This window comes from Schistocerca americana, chromosome 7 (assembly GCF_021461395.2).
Source record: "Schistocerca americana isolate TAMUIC-IGC-003095 chromosome 7, iqSchAmer2.1, whole genome shotgun sequence".
Classification (NCBI taxonomy): domain Eukaryota; kingdom Metazoa; phylum Arthropoda; class Insecta; order Orthoptera; family Acrididae; genus Schistocerca; species Schistocerca americana.
The window spans coordinates 614,128,036-614,145,576 of NC_060125.1; positions in this window are offsets into that span (position 1 = coordinate 614,128,036).

Here is a 17,541-nt window from a genome sequence, read left to right on the forward strand (position 1 = left end):
TTAACTAACCTAAGGACGTCACACACATCCATGCCCGAGGCCGGATTCGAACCTGCGACCATAGCGGTCGCGCGGTTCCAGACTGAAGCGTCTACAACTGATCGCCCACCCTGGCCGACTTTCACGGAACTAAATCGACAAATGTACAGATAATATCCGGAGAACCACAGCGAAGTGTAATAGAACCGTTGCTGTTTACAATATACGTAAATGATCTAGCAGAAAGCGTCAGATGCTCTTTAAGCCCATTCGCAAATGATGCAGTTGTCTATACCAAAGTAGCAACGCCAGATGATAGTAAGAATTTGCAGAACGACCTGCAGAGAACTGATGTATGATGTAGGCTTTGCCAGTTGACCCTGAACGTAAGGAAATGCACCATATTTTGCGTATACAGGAAAAGAAATCCACTACTGTACAGCTACACTATGGATGACAAACACCTGGAGGTAGCGTCCGCTTTAAAATATCTAGGCGTAACTATCCAGAGCGCCTTAAGTGGAATGCTCATATAAAAGACATAGTGGGAAAAGCAGACAGAAGACTCAGATTCACCGGAATAATCTTAAGGAAATGTAACTCACCTGCGAAAGAAGTAGTTCGCCCGATTCTTGAGTATTTTTTATGTATCTGTGATCCGTATCAAATACGACAGATAGAGGAGATAGGGAAGATCAAACGAAGAGCTGCGCATTTCGTCGCGGCATCGTTTAGCTGGCGAGAAAGCGGTACGGAGATGCTAAACAAACTCCACTGGCTGACGTTACAAGAGAGTCGTTGTGCATCACGCAGAGATTTACTATTGAGATTTGGGGACAGCACTTTTCAGGAGGAGTGGGACAACATATTACTTCCCACCAAATACATCTCTCGTACTGACCACGAGGCGAAAATTCGAGAAATTAGAGCCAATACAGAGGCTTATCGACAGTCATTCTTCCCACCCACTATTCGAGAGTGGAACAGGGTTGGAGGGATTAGATAGTTGTACCAAGGTACCATCTGCCACACACCATTACATGGCTTGCGGAATATGATTTAGATGTAGATGACAGAGTAGCCAAAGTGAAAGTCAAATACACAGTGGGGAGACATCACGAAGGATGTCCCACAGCGTTCCATTTGGGACGTACTCGTGTTCCTTAAATATTTGAATCATCTACCTCTTATCAGTCAGAGTTGCTATTGGTCACAGACCATATTAACGAGCTTCGAAGAAAGATACTTCTTATTAATTGCATGTTGCTTCAACTGTAAGCCAGTGGCTGGCGAGAGGTGGCATAACAGGTTCTCGTCAAATCACGACGGGATAGTCCCATTGTCAGAGAGGTAAGGAGAACTTATGAGCCTTACCGCTTTTACGTGGAATGCGTGAAATACCCGGTCTACGGAGCCCAAAGTCCTCTTTATCCGTACCTGAGAGTGCATGCGTTTCCGGAGGTAGACGGAAAACACATTTAAAGTTATGTCGCACCAAGATTCTACCAACTGTATTCAAAACTTCTCCGGCGTACAGCAAATACGCCGTTGTCTTATCGCCCCTGCGGTGTTCTACTTGTTGGGACTGTACCTTCCACCTGCCGGCAGGTCGGACTTGTATTCCACCGTATCGGTTATTCTTGAATACGTCCTCAAGGTGGCTGAGCTTCCTTGGTAGGCTTTCTTCGCCCAGTATTGCACTGGCCCTGTGCACCAGTGTACATTGCACTCCCTCACGCTCTGAAGGATGATGGCAGCTGACAGACTGAAGGGGAACAGGCAGAATCCATATTTCTAGGTTTCCGAAAACTTTGTTTGACATGGTTCTCCACCGCAGAATGTTGTTGAAGGTAATAGCATAGGGAATAGGTTACCACATAAGCTTGTGGCTCGAAGACTTCTTAAGTAATGAGACATATCACGATCTGAAACTTCCTGGCAAATTAAAACTGTGTGCCCGACCGAGACTCGAACTCGGAACCATTGCCTTTCGCGGGCAAGTGCTCTACCAACTGAGCTACCGAAGCACGACTCACGCCCGGTCCTCACAGCTTTCCTTCTGCCAATACCTCGTCTCCTACCTTCCAAACTTTACAGATCTGTTCAACGGCGAGGGTTCACCGGATACTAGGGTATCGTCAGGAGTGCTCCAGAGATGTGTGACGCGGTCTGTATAACCATATACGCTCTATATAAATAAATGACTTGACAGACGAGGTGAGCAATATATGCTGATGATTCTGTTGTGTACGAGGAAGTGTCATATATGCGTGACAGTAAGGGGAAACAAAATGACTTAGACAATACTTCTACTTGGCGTGACCAATTGAAACTACCTCTAGATGTAGGAAAATGCACGTTAATGCAGATGAGTAGGGAAAACAAACCGTTAATTTCCGAATACAGCAGCACTATAGTGCTATTTAATGCAGTCAGCTCTATTAAATACCTAAGCGTACCGTGGCAAAGCGTATGAAATGGAACGAGCATGTAAGGATTTTAGTAGAGAAGCGAATGATTGACTTCAGTTTATGGGAAGTGTTTTAAGAAACTGTGAGACATCTGCAAAGGAGACCGCACGTGCAACACTAGTGCGACCCATTCTCGAGTACTGCTCGAGTGTCTGGGATCCCCAGTAGATTACAAGAAGACATCGAAGCAATTCAATGGCGGGCAGGTAGATCTGTTACCTGTGGTTTCGAACCACTCGCATGTATTACGGCGGTGGTTAGGGATTTAATGTGGGAACCCGTCGAAGGAAGGTGACGTTCTCTTCGAGGAAAGCTACTAAGAAAATTTGGAGAACCGGCACTTGAAGCTGACTGCAGAACAAACCTATTGCAGTCAACGTACATTTCGCGTTAGGATCACCAACATTACATAAGAGAAACTAAGGGTTTGCATGTAGACAGTGATATTTCCTTGCCCTATTTGTGTTTGAACAGGAATGGAAATTAACGATAGAAACGCTGTTATGGCCTTGTTTCACAGTTTTGTTACTTACGTTACTGCTCAACCTGGGTTTCGGGTTATAAGCCCATTTTCAAGTACATTACTGATTCCCAAAGATGATAATGCACAGGTAAACACAATGACAAGGCAAAGATAATCATCTCAACTTCTTAAGATATCGATTAATAGCTTAATGTACAATTACGTCAGCGAACATTTTTTAACAAATTACACATATTATTACACATTCAGTAATTACACTACAATGCCTGGACTGAAGTTATGCATCAGCCAAAAACGATTTAATTACAGTGGACTGGAACCAAAGATTTGCTTCTATCCTGGGATTGTGGTCTTACCTAAAGGAGGTGAATAATTGAATTGGGTTTGCTCATTTAATAATACGTGTGGGGACATATACATCTGTCTTAATTTCTAAAATTTCACATTGGTCGAGTTTGGTCCCCTTTTCCTCTGTGTGTAGCACGTGTACATCTTTTGTGTATTTGTGATTATTGTTCGGGCAGTGTTCTGCAAAGGCTGAATCAGGCTTCTTCAATCTCCAGCTTCTGTGGTGGTCTTTAAGCCAGGTGCAGATTGACCTCCCGGTCTGTCCAATGTAGCAAGCCTGACACTCATGGTATGTGATTTTTTAAAAAGTGGGGCTTTCGAGGAACTTTACGTGCCTATTACCGAATACTATCATCAGACGAAACGGTGACACAATGGTTACGGATGAGGCTTGTTAGCTTTGTGCCCCGTCTTGGAAATTCCATATTTATTTTTATTTCTGTTCTTCATTTAAATTGCTACACGAATATTTCCATTGTATGCTGGTACAACGTCGTGCTTATTCGTCTACTAACTGTATGTTAGATAAATGAATTTAAGAAAAATATAATAAAATTGTTTTAATATACTTTAGGTGAAATTCCTATTGTGTATCCTGCTTCATAATCAATTTCGGACTCCAGTTTTCGGAAAAGCAGCTCGTTATCCACGGTTTGCCGCGAAATTATTGCCAACCGGCGGAATCTTCTCCAGTGTTAACCGCGTTTCTCACCCAAGTGAGATTCATTAGAAGAAATGTCACTGTGGCAAACCTGCTTTCGTGCGATGCTCGTGGGGTTCGGAATATCTGTTTCTCGAATGTTTCTGCTATCGGTATCATCCAAGGGAATGCACCAAATCTTTACGAAGAAGAAACACATAGATAAAAGATAAGTATTAATACTAGAATTGATACAATAATGAAATATCATAAGATTAGAATATAAAAAGGTACCATACGCACACACATAGTATACAACAAATGTATGGCACTTACTATGAAATCCAGTTCGAATTTTAGAATTAATACAACGCCCTTGTATACCCTAATTTCATAAGAAACATTCATCTAGTTATCTTCTACGGACTTGGGTAGATAAGCGAAAAGAAAAAAAAATGAAAACTATAACGGGGCTTCGAACAAGGGTCAGGATATTAAGAAACCGCGACGCTAACAATTTTTTTTAGTCTTTTTCATTTTTTTGTTTTTTTTTTCTTTTTTAGTCGATCAGGTCATGGAGACGCAAAGGCAAGATGGGCAGTGGTCGCAACCTGAGGGCTGACCACAATGTCTCCTCCTTCCCATTCCTGGGCATGTGGTACAAGGGATGCAATGATTTTATAGTTTTTTAATTAATTTTCGGCAGTAAGGAACTGAAACGAATAAGTACACTCATTGCGTCGAATTGCGGACGCACATAACTGAAAACATACTTACATTTGCAGCAAGGGGCAAAACGAAAGAGAGCCAAGTATGAGACTTAGGAAGCCATTAAGTAAAACCTGAGGGTGGAATCCATACCACCATTAATCGGTACTACATCCTGCACCGGATGGGAAACAAAAACTGCGAAGAGCCTTTCGCACTGAGGACAAAAAGAGGAAAGGGGGCAAACACTGCTAGAAACCACATTTCGTCGAAGGAAGTCGAGCGGTAAAATGGACATATAGCTCGAACATATCTCGAAAACTGTGACCGTCGTTTTTTCAGAAACGCTCGATTATTTAAGGATAAGCCGAGACACGTGTTCGCTTATTTTGACTGCTCTTCCACTGAGTGAGTTCCTGAGAAATCTTATGTTGGCACTTACCTGTCCTCGTCGGTAGCGCCAAGACATAGTGGCGACGCTATGACACGTTCTACCACTCATTCACTTAGCGGCCTAACTCTCTTCCAGAGCTGTTGCCGTAAGAAGCATTCATACTATGATCCCTATCAACAAGCATATCGTTCGAAGTATCCAAAAGATCTTGGTTTAAAACGATATTCGGTCATCCAGATTTAAACTTCCATGGTTTCATTAAGTTACCGTGAAATATAGAGTAGCTGCTTTGGAAAGTTCACCGAAATTTCCTATCTTGTTCTTGTCAAACGTAAAGCTGCCTGCCTCAATGAAAATGTAGCCTCCAATGGAGCATCAGTCTTCCTTTATTCTCGTATTTCGTAGAACTGATTATCATCGAAACGAAAAAGGTGACAAAAAGAAAACAAGACATAGTCAACAGATTACGCGTATGGTCAAATGTGTAATATAATCATAAATTTATTTTCACGTTAAGTGTATGTAGTTGACCATTCCTCCAGATGTAAAATTAATTTTTCAGTGATGATGTACGTTAACTGTAACTCATCAAGAAATAGTCACTTATTTTATAAGGTTTCAAAAGAGGACTATATCTTGGAAATGTACGCCGGCTAGTAAAAAAAAAACTTGATAAATGTCGCATATTGATGAAGCGTTTTCGCTCTTTCATTCCGCCAGTCAGTTTAGAATTCGTATACATCTCTTTTAAATGACATGCCCATGAACAGCAGCTAGAACGCTTCCTTTCGCTCTCCACGCATTTCAATAACGTTTACATTGGATTGTTTTAATAACAGTGTAGCTGATACCAAGTGTTTTTCAGAAGATTAGTAATCTCGATCGGAGAAATTAATCCGCAACGTCTGTGCGCATCTGGAATTGACACACAATTAGCCACAGCGACTATAGAAGAGGGGGAACCAATATCCGGACAAAGGGTTATGGCTTACACAATTCGGTCCAGCATGATTGACTACCTATACAGTAGCAGAGAATCATATCTCGCAGTTCGCTGACATTACTGTTCTCTGTATCCTAAATTAATACCAGGAAGAGAGCTCAACTTTCTTCTGGGGCGCTTAGAATACTGTCGCATTGCCGACTGATATGGACATTTCCATTGTCTTAACTTGCATGCTAAAAGTTCCGCTTCATCTAGATGTCTTACGAGATCATGCAACCCAAATGGTGTAATGTTGGTGAGCAGTCACCTCACTACACCGTGGGTAAATTTATCTTTTTCGAAACTGGTAATATCCACCATAAATATCTTGGGGATTAACAGGTAATTTGAACGGTCGGTTTTGCGATCAGTGTTGTCTGTATTATGCGAAAAAGTGGTTTTGTTCAACCCATATTCTTACAAAAAAAATGGCTCTGGGCACTATGGGACTTAACTGGTATGGTCATCAGTCCCCTAGAACTTAGAACTACTTAAACCTAACTAGCCCTTGCCCGAGGCAGGATTCGAGCCCGCGATCGTAGCGATCGCACGGTCATATTTTTACAGTTTGGCAGTGTAATACAGGGCAGTATGTAGGAGGTATGAACCACTGCGCTGTGGTGGGGTTACTCAAAGGAAAGTTTATGATAATTAATTCACAAAAACAGAAATTTAAGGTTATTTTTTAATTAAAAACTTATGATGCGGCATTTGGGGTTATTAAATTCTTTAAAAATGTTAGTACAAAATCCTTATTCATGAACTGACGAGACTAATTGCTTTTATACAGTCGTCCACTTACATTGATGGCTAGATCCGCAAATGGATGTCTGGGTCTTGCGCTACAATGACTGAAACGGCGGTCATTATGCTGTAATATAAACTTTGTTGGTTCTTACTGATGATAGTACAAATACAATGACAAGTAATATTATTATAAAAATACATTTGTATTTAAAATAAAAGCACTTTAGCACATCACCGTTGAATCTCAAGCTAAAACGCTCGCAGTGGTCGCGCGTACCTGGTATTTCGTCACGAGTTATCAGTCGGACGCCATGGATCTTAATACATGTTGTAATTTTCCCTCAATATGTCGGTAACGAATAGAGTCATAAGATGATTTGCACCACAGTAATTTTTTTTTTTTTTTTTGCTGTTAAATATTTGAAGTGCGGGACAGTAGGCCTTGATAGCTAGCTCATAAACACGGGACACGAATCAATCCCGAGATGTCTACGGTTTATTGTGAGAAATCAGACGCTCACAGACTGAAAATTTGAAGTGATAAAAGTAATTATTCTTCGGCAGAAGCTGTGCTCGCCTCATTCCTCCCGCCCGTGTTATTGATGAGGCTGGACATTTACAAGACTCTCTCGCAGTGGTATTACACACGATGATAATGTCCACGGGTGTACACTCTCAATAAGATGTTACTATTGGCGAGTTACAAGTATCATCAGCGATGTCGAGTAACACATAAGCATCAACATTTACCACGATCCGGGTTTGCGCGTCTACAGCCCTTTTGTGGTGCATTAGTGTGGCTAAATAAGTGACAGTTGAAGTACGTAAGAGTGTCTTTTGGAGATATGATTTCGACCCCAACCACTATCCCGTTAGTGCATAAGAGAGTTATAACAATATTTGAGACATAGTTAGAACAATGCATTCGAACGCGTCAAAGAAAGTGATTGCCGTTGTATGTAGGTCGGATCAAATGCGATGGTATGAAGCCATACACAAACTGAATGAGAACACATCATCATGGCCGCAGTGCATAGTGCTGTCTTGGAAGATGGTATGTATCCCAACTTAATAGCAAGTAGGATCTTAAATCTGTAACTGTCTTCAGTGAAACATTGAAGAAGATTCACTAACACCACCCAACAGCGCACTAACCAGTATCCAATGTGTGTCAACCGAGTACAAATGGCCACAACACAGAAGTATGTTGGATAAAGTTATAGCTTATCAGTATATCTACATCTACATCCATACTCCGCAAGCCACCTGACGGTGTGTGGCGGAGGGTACCTTGATTACCTCTACCGTTTCTCCCTTCTATTCCAGTCTCGATTGTTCGTGGAAAGAAGTATTGTCGGTATGCCTCTGTGTGGGCTCTAATCTCTCTGATTTTATCCCCGTCGTCTCTTCGCAAGACATACGTAGGAGGGAGCAATATACTGCTTTACTCCTCGGTGAAGGTATGTTTTCGAAACTGCAACAAAGGCCCCTACCGAGCTATTGAACGTCTCTCCTGCAGAGTCTTCCACTGGAGTTTATCTATCACCTCCGTAACGCTTTCGCAATTACTAAATGATCCTGTAACGAAGCGTGCTGCTCTCCATTGTATCTTTTCTACCTCCTCTATCAACCCTATCTGGTACGGATCCCACACTGCTGAGCAGTATTCAAGCAGTGGGCGAACAAGTGTACTGTAACCTACTTCCTTTGCTTTCGGACTGCATTTCCTTAGGATTATTCCAATGAATCTCAGTCTGGCATCTGCTTTACCGACGATTAATTTTATATGGTCATTCCATGTTAAATCACTCCTAATGCCTACTCCCAGATAATTTATGGAATTAACTGCTTCCAGCTGCTGACCTTTTATATTGTAGCTATATGATAAAGGATGTTTCTTCCTATGAATTCGCAGCACATTATGTCTACATTGAGATTCAATTACCATTCCCTGCACCATGCGTCAATTCGTTGCTGCGTTCTGTTAACTAGGAATTCTTCAATCCAATCACACAATTAGTCTGATAGTCCATATGCTCTTACTTTGTTCATTAAACGACTGTGGGGAACTGTATCAAACACGTTGCAGAAGTCAAGAAACACGGTGTCTACGTGGACCAATAGAGCGAGCTGGGTTTCACACGATCGCCTTTTTCGAAACTCATGCTGATTCCTACAGAGTAGATTTCTAGTCTCCAGAAAAGTCATTATACTCTAACATAATACGTGATCCAAAATTCTACAACAGATTGACGTTACAGATATAGGTCTATAGTTCTGCGCGTCTGTTCGACGTCCCTTCTTAAAAACGGGGATGACCTTTGCCCTTTTCCAGTCTTTTGGAACGCTACGCTCTTCTGGAGACCTACGGCACACCGTTGCAAGAAGGGGGGCAAGTTCCTTGGCGTACTCTGTGTATAATCGAATTGGTGTCCGATCTGGCCAGCGGCCTTTTCTCTTTTGAGCGATTTTAATTATTTTTCTACCCCTCTGTCATCTGTTTCGATATCTACCATTTTGTCATCTGTGAGACAATCTAGAGAAGGACTACAGTGCAGTCTTCCTCTGTGAAACAGCTATGGAAAAAGATACTTAGTATTGTGGCCTTTATTTTGTCAACGACGCTCTTGCTAAGAAAGGCATTATCACTGGCAGAGAAGCATGAAAACAAGTCCTTCATCCGCAAAATCAACCACCTTACCAGAAACGAATGGGAAAAAGTGTGAACGTGTCGCAAGGACAAGCAAAAGTTATTACGTCATGATTAACACCGATGATACCAACCATACCTAGCAGCTTCTGGACATATAAGAAAACTGTAATTTCCGTCGTACAGAACATTCAAGTCGGGTACTTGGCAAATGATGCTAAGCGTAAGTGGATCAGGAAAGATGGAAGTGTTTATTTTATTCATAAGAATTCAGAACAAGAATATCCAGGCTACAGCATTAAAGTAAGCGGATCTACGTATTAATTAAACTTATACACATTACGACTGAAGGACACACGACGCTGGTGTAATATTCTACAATATTTGTTATTTTAAAAACAATTTCTCTGTTGTTACTCCATCGTCAGGTACCCAGATAAATATTTGCGGCTGTTAAATTTTTGTCGGATCAAAGATTTCAGAACAGTGCTACTAGAGACTGACCTGGTTTTCAGAGACGACAATAATTGGTAAAGTTTGACTTTGGACTAAAACGGGAGATATTGTCTCAGTAAAAATGAGATCTACAAATATACGGGATGATCAGAAACAGACCGACAAGCATGTAAGGGTGTTGCAGGTTGGGTTGTATTGACAAAGAATTCTTAATTAAAAAGAAAATAAAAAATAGGTTCGTTGTGCCATTTCCGAGATAATTAGCATTCAAGTCAACCATTCAGGCCGTAGGACGCCCAAATTGAAGTGGCCCGCCAGATACAATTACCGTCCGTTATTCCCACAGCTCGGATGATAGCGCAGGAGACTTCTCAGACTCTGGCTCGGCTTCGATCCTTACAACCGTCTCATATCCAATATATGTATCGCTCTCTTATTTGGGTTTAAGAACAGGATCGGCGACACCGTTCCTGGCGGCCCACTTGAATATGCGCGTGCACACGTTCTGACTGGCTAATTTCAATGCTAATTAACTCTGAAACCTCAGAGCGCATTGTATTTTTTTTTTTCTGAACAATTATTTCTCATATAGCCTGCCCTGCAACGTCGTTGCAAGTTCATCAGACAGTTTCTGACCACGCTGTATAGATGAGATTAAATATGTGAGACAGTAAATTATGAAATATATAACACATTACAAAACTCTTTCCGATAGGAATAAACAAGTTGAACCATGCATAGTAAAATTCGGTGTCATTTACGAGGGGAGTGACCGAACAAGATAAACTTGTACCACACAATTTATATAACATACATAATTTTACATCGCAATTTTACTTAAATAATCCCCCACGCTTTATTCCTAAATCAAACACTTAATATTTTCATTGTTGGAAACTAACATACATACTCTGCAGTTGTAGTATTTTAAAACCTTTGATCGCACAAAAACTTCATATCCTCTTATATTTATCTTTGTACCTGACAATGGCATTACAGCTGGAAAACCGATATCTAAAATGATAAATGTTACAGTTGCAGACCAGTGTGTTGGAGCTTTCCATTCATAATGTACAAAATCTTCTGCACTACCGACCATTGAAATTGCTACACCACGAAGATGACGTGCTACAGACGCGAAATTTAACCGACAGAAAGAAGATGCAGTGATATGCAAATGATTAGCTTTTCAGAGCATTCACACGAGGTTGGCGCCGGTAGCGACACCTACAACGTGCTGACATGAGGAAAGTTTCCAACCGATTTCTCATACGCAAACAGCAGTTGACCGGCGTTTCCTGGTGAAACGTTGTTGTGATGCATCCTGTAAGGAGGAGAAATGCGTACCGTTTCCGACTTCGCTAAAGGTCGGATTGTAGCCTATCGAGATTGCGGTTTATCGTATCGCGACATTGCTGCTCGCGTTGGTAGAGATCCAATGACTGTTAGCAGAATATGGAATCGGTGGGTTCAGGATGCTAATACGGAATGCCGTGCTGGATCCCAACGGCCTCATGTCACTAGTAGTCGAGATGACAGGCATCTTATGCGCATGGCTGTAACGGATCGTGCAGCCACGTCTCGATCCCTGAGTCAATAGATGGGGACGTTTGTAAGACAACAACAATCTGCACGAACAGTTCGACGACGTTTACAGCAGCATGGACTATCAGCTCGGAGACCGTGGCTGCGGTTAACCTTGACGCTTCATCACAAACAGGAGCGCCTGCGATGGTGTACTCAACAACGAATCTGGGTGCACGAATGGCAAAACGTCATTGTTTCGGATGAATCCAGGCTCTGTTTACAGCATCGTGATGGTCGCATCCGTGTTTGGCGACATCGCAGTCAACGCACATTGGAAATGTGTATTCGTCATCGCCATACTGGCGTATCACCCGGCGTGATGGTATGAGGTGCCATTTGTTACACGTCTAGGTCACCTCTTGTTCTCACTGACGGCACTTTGAACAGTGGACGTTACATTACAGATGTGTTACGACCCGTGGCTCTACCCTTCGTTCGATCCCTACATTATAGCTGGATAATGCACGACCGCATGTTGCAGGTCCTGTACGGGCCTTTCTGGATACAGAAAATGTTCGACTGCTGCCCTGGTCAGCACATTCTCCAGATCTCTCACCAATTGAAAACGTCTGGTCAACAGTGGCCGAGCAACTGGCTCGTCACAACACGCCGGTCACTACTCTTGATGGACTGTGGTATCGTGTTGTAGCCGCATGGGCAGCCGTACCTGTACACGCCATCCAATCTCTGTTTGACTCAATGCCCAGGCGTATCAAGACCGTTATTACGGCCAGAGGCGGTTGTTCTGGAAACTGATTTCTCAGGCTCTATCCACCCAAACTGTGTGAAAGAGTAGTCACATGTCAGTTCTGATATAATAGATCTGTCCAATTATTACCCGTTTATCATCTGCATTGGTTCTTGGTGTAGCAATTTTAATGACTAGTAGTGTACTATGAACCGACAGAACAGTCAGTTCATACAAGCAAACGTAAATATACTGCCAGATATAAGGTAACTCTTTGAATGGCAGTGCTCAACGACACCAGGTTATAATATGTGAACACTGAAGGTTTGTAGTGTTAGTGATTAATTTGTCACGGTCGTCGATGATCAAAGGCGCTCAGAGGGCGTGTCCGTGTGCCCTCAGTTTTTGCTCTGCTTAGAATAACTGCGCTGAGTTAAGAGGTGAACAGTGTTTGCTGTGCTGGGGTGAGCTGTCACCTGCACACCTGTCGGCAAAGATGATGCGCGAAGTTCGACAGTAGGCGCTGTATCTAGGGCTACTGTCACGAGAGGCCGGCCGGGGTGGTCTAGCGGTTCTAGGCGCTCAGTCCGGAAACGCGCGGCTGCTACGGTCGCAGGTTCGAATCTTGCCTCGGGCATGGATGTGTGTGATGTCCGTAGGTTAGTTAAGTTTAAGTAGTTCTAAGTTCTAGGGGACTGATGACCACAGATGTTAAGTCCCATAGTGCTCAGAGCAATTTGAACCATTTTTTTTTCACGAGAGAGGCCGGAGAGACACTGACAAGCACCAAGCCGCCAACGCCCTCTCGACAGCCTCTATGTTGGCCGCCACCGCTGATTGGAGGGCCTCACTGACTCACTCTTCCAGTTTGGTGTCTGTCTGTACAATCGGAGAATGAGCTCAGTTCACAGCACAAGCTACGACAGTACATAGCGACCAGATCAGTGACTATAGCGAGACTAAAGTTTGTAATAGCAAGGCTACCGATGTTGTCTGCAAGAGGACTATTACTGATGTGCTTGTACCACAACACATGGACTCTATTCAAGTTAAGGAAAAGTTCATGTAAATAAAGAACTGTATTAACCCACGTGTGCATTTGTCTTGTAGACAGAGGGTTCTGCCCACCCGTAACAACATCGTCTTCCTTGCTTCCGTACATCTGCAACATCCATTCTATTCTACAGCCACGCACCACCGATGAGTAAGTACTTCTGTTAACAGCTTCAGTCACTTGAACGGGATCGCATTTTGTGTCTACGGGAAGGCTGATTTGTGTACCGACGTACTGCTGCATATCCTGGGTACAGTGTATCGGTGGTGTGTCGCTGCTTCCGACAGCGGTCTGAGGGACATTCCCACACCTGTAGAACATTTTCTGGACGTCCGCGTATCACCGACACACATCAAGAACGACGCGTTGTGCTTGTAGCAGTTGCTGAGTTATCAGGGAACATTTGGGAGCAGCTGTTTGTAGCGAGACTAATATCATATCACAACTACAGCTCTCTTTTTTTCTTTGGCTTTTCCCCCTGTGTTTCTATTGTACATCCGTCCCACTCTCTAGAGGCACATAAATTCGTGTCTGTTTGATCTCACAGTCCTCACCACACATGTAAGAGGAGGTGGGTGTAAGAGAGCTCACTGCTCTGGAAAGTAATGTTAACTCGTAAAAACGTGTGCATTTTTGATTTGAACATTTTGGGAGCCGGTAGATTAGGCGAAAGGCTAGTTTCCTGATTTTACATCCTTAACTTGGCCTAGTTCACATGCACTTTTTTTCTGCTACAATAGGGGCATTTTACATTTAGGTTCTCAACTTTTACTCCGCCATAATTTTGATAATGGTCAGCCATAGCTTGGCAATCGATGTAGATGTGTGCTGACTCAAGCGACGATTCAGCTAGTGTAGGCTTCTTTTTTCTTTTACTGTCTTTCGAAACATGTCGGTTATATCGCGGCAAAGGTACAAGACGACTGTTTTATATATATATATATGTATTTGCCTACTTTCTTACAAAATTTGAACCGATTCGAACAAGTTTGAAGCGTAGAATCAGCGCGCATAAATAAACTCGCAGAAAACTTTTTTCCACGTAAAATCCGAACAAGGGTGCTTGTTTTTGCACGTAAAATACGAACTGTGCACACGCAGATTCAACAATTAGCTGAGCGTTAATTTCATCCCAGTAAAAATCTTTTGCAAACTCAGTTAATGGATCGGTACAATTTTCTTGCGTGCCAGCTCTAGTTTGTCGTTCAAACCTTGCCAAATATATTGTAACACAAGTACAGTAAGACATTTATTGCAATGGCTACACAATTGGCCGTTGGTCCGCGCTAAAACATAAATTTTTCACCCCATGTTTTTAGCTCAAATAGGAGCCAAGCACCAAAACCCCTAAACGGCAATCCTGCGCACTGCGCTGTAACTATAACAGTGAAGACAGCCGATTACCCGAGACCGAGATATGATGAAATTTCAGTAGAAGCGGTAATATTATCCCATTTTGTGTACTAGTACCGATAATTTGTAATTAAAATGAAACGAAGCTACTGTGACAAATACACGGTCGACATGGAGAAGAGGACGAAGTGTAATTGCATCACTGGAGCGTCTAAAATTCCAGTAACGTAACAACTACTTTAATCATTCACACCATCATGCCAGTACGTTAAAACATTATACATGGACTTATCAATTCCTCACATAATATAGTGCAGTTATTAAAATGAATAATTTACTGCAATAGCAGAAACATTATGCTCATAACGATTCTTTATACTTTAGTGGCATAAAAATTATGAAAGTAGATAGTAAAAAAAGAAATCACTGTATTGAAAACACGTCATTAAAATACGTCCGTTATTACTAGATTGTTGAACCTCTTAAAATATATACAAACTATTTAAACGCAGCCCCTATTTCAGATAGTAAAATCTGCAACGTAAATATTTAGATTTGCACACAGTACAACAGCAAAAAATCGTAAGATATTTCTAGTTATGTTTGTGTTTAAACATGTTCCTTTCTTTCTATCTTAAGACTGTTGTATGAAAATATTACAGCCAAACACGACACATGTATCGACCGTTACGTCAAAACTCTATAAAGGTAATGTAGCTACATCAGCTTATCCCTATTTCTTACCGCTGTGTGGTCAGTAAGTAAACTGTGGTGTCACCACCAGACACCACACTTGCTAGCTGGTAGCCTTTAAACCGGCCGCGGTCCATTAGTATACGACGGACCCGCGTGTCGCCACTGTCAGTGATTGCAGACCGAGCGCCGCCACACGGCAGGTCTATAGAGACGTACTGACACTCGCCCCAGTTGTACAGCCGACTTTGCTAGGAAAGGTTAACTGAGAATTACGCTCTCATTTGCCGAGACGATAGTTAGCATAGCCTTCAGCTAAGTCAATTGCTACGACCTAGCAAAGCGCCAATTATCCTTTGATATGTATCTAATGACGCATATACTGTATCAACAAGACCAATGTTCACCAATTGTGGATTAAAGTTAAGTATTCCAGCAGCTACGTACTTTTCTTTATAGCATTCATTACGTATCCTGTTTCAGACCTCACGCCAGCCTGCGTGAGTTTAAGCGCGTGCCTTTCGGTTACCCGTCACTGTGGATTGGCCGTCTTGCCAGTCCACAACTTAAACCACTGTCGGCACGTCCTTTGCAGTCGCCGCCACATTGCGATTATAAAGTGCTGGCTTCAGAGACACCAATGATACTTTGTACCAAGGAGGTATATAAACTACACAGAGTGGCTATCTGTGAGGTAACAGCGCTCCCAGCGGCAGCAAAAAGCAACACCGGTCGCCATTTTTTGAAACGTCTACATGTCAGTATATTTACATTTGGTGTATGGTACTGGCGTTAGAAAATCACTGTTTTCCGGTTGTAATTTGTTTTAGAAGTCCTACTGACCGATGGTGAATCATGCCCGGTATATGTGCAGCGTACAATTGCGCTAACAGAAGTGATAAAACAACTGGAATATCATATTTCAGGTGAGTATCTAAATGCGTGTTGTACTTAGCGTTTTGTGCTTCATTTTCGTGTTTAAGCTGTATACAAAATGTAAATAAGCTACTGTATACACGTCTCTTTATTTTTAGATTTCCTCTGAAAAAGAAAGAGCTGTTAAGTCGGTGGGTAGCCAATACGAGACCAGATAAGTGGCAGCCAACTCAATATAGCTACATATGGTCGTTTCACTTTGAACATAGATACATGTATAGTACAAACGAGAAAAGGCGACTTCTGGCAAACGCAGTACCGACAATATTTACGTTTCCTGACCATCTGCAAAAAACAACTATAGTATAGATACAACCAAGGAAACGGCCTGTCAGTGAAGAATCAGCTTCATTATCAAATGAACTAGGTAAAATAATTTTCCTGTTATTTATTTGCTATACGGGTTATGTGTGAATTTTACTATTAATCAAAGTATGTTTAAAGAAAAATAAAGATTAATGATAATACTTCATTTTTGTAGGTGAAAGAGTGAATCAGAATAATCATATAGATCATTCTTATTGTTTACCTAGCCCCAAAAAATTGAAACAGAATTATGAGGCATACAGAAAAGGACCGCGAAACTGAGGAACCAAGCGAAACATGCAAGGCAATGTGTTTCAAGAAAGAAGAAACAAATTGTGACATATAAAACAGTCGTTGTAGGCCTAAATAAGAGACTTCAAGACTGTGCTTCTGAAGTGATAGGATGTGACAAAAATAGTGATATTCTGAAGCACTTTTTGCAGTGCAATACAAATGTTCAATTCCTGAATATCCTAAAGAAATAAGACAGTTTGCCCTTACACTCAGTTTTTACTCCTTCAAATCTTATAATTATTTGAGGAAGTCTGTTAAATTACCCCATCCTCGAACACTTCGCAGGTGGGCAACTACAGTATATAGCAGTCCTGGATCTACAGAAGAAAGCTTAAAAAAATTAGCAGATGAGGTTCAGCGTAGTTCTGGATCTATTTTAGCTGCACTTATGTTCGATGAGGTGGCTCTTAAAAAAGACTTAATATGGGACGGTGATAAGGTCTGGGGTGTGAGGAAAGTGATGATAGCCAAATAGCAAAAGAGGCACTAGTGTTTATGGTCACTGGAATTAATAAGAGTTGGAAAATTCCTATTGGCTATTGTTTTCTTAATGGTTTAACAGCAAGTGTGAAACTTAATTTGCTGCAGTAGTACCTCCGTAAGTTGGAGGAAAATGATGGAAAACAGGTTTCATTGCAATAAAATGCATAAAAAATAATTTTTATACTGCTCCAAAGGGTGTATTGAAATTGTTAACAGTGGCAGAAAGGGTTTTCAGGGACTGTCAAACCTTAATATGGAAGAAGAACTTCCTTCTGTAGTTGTGTG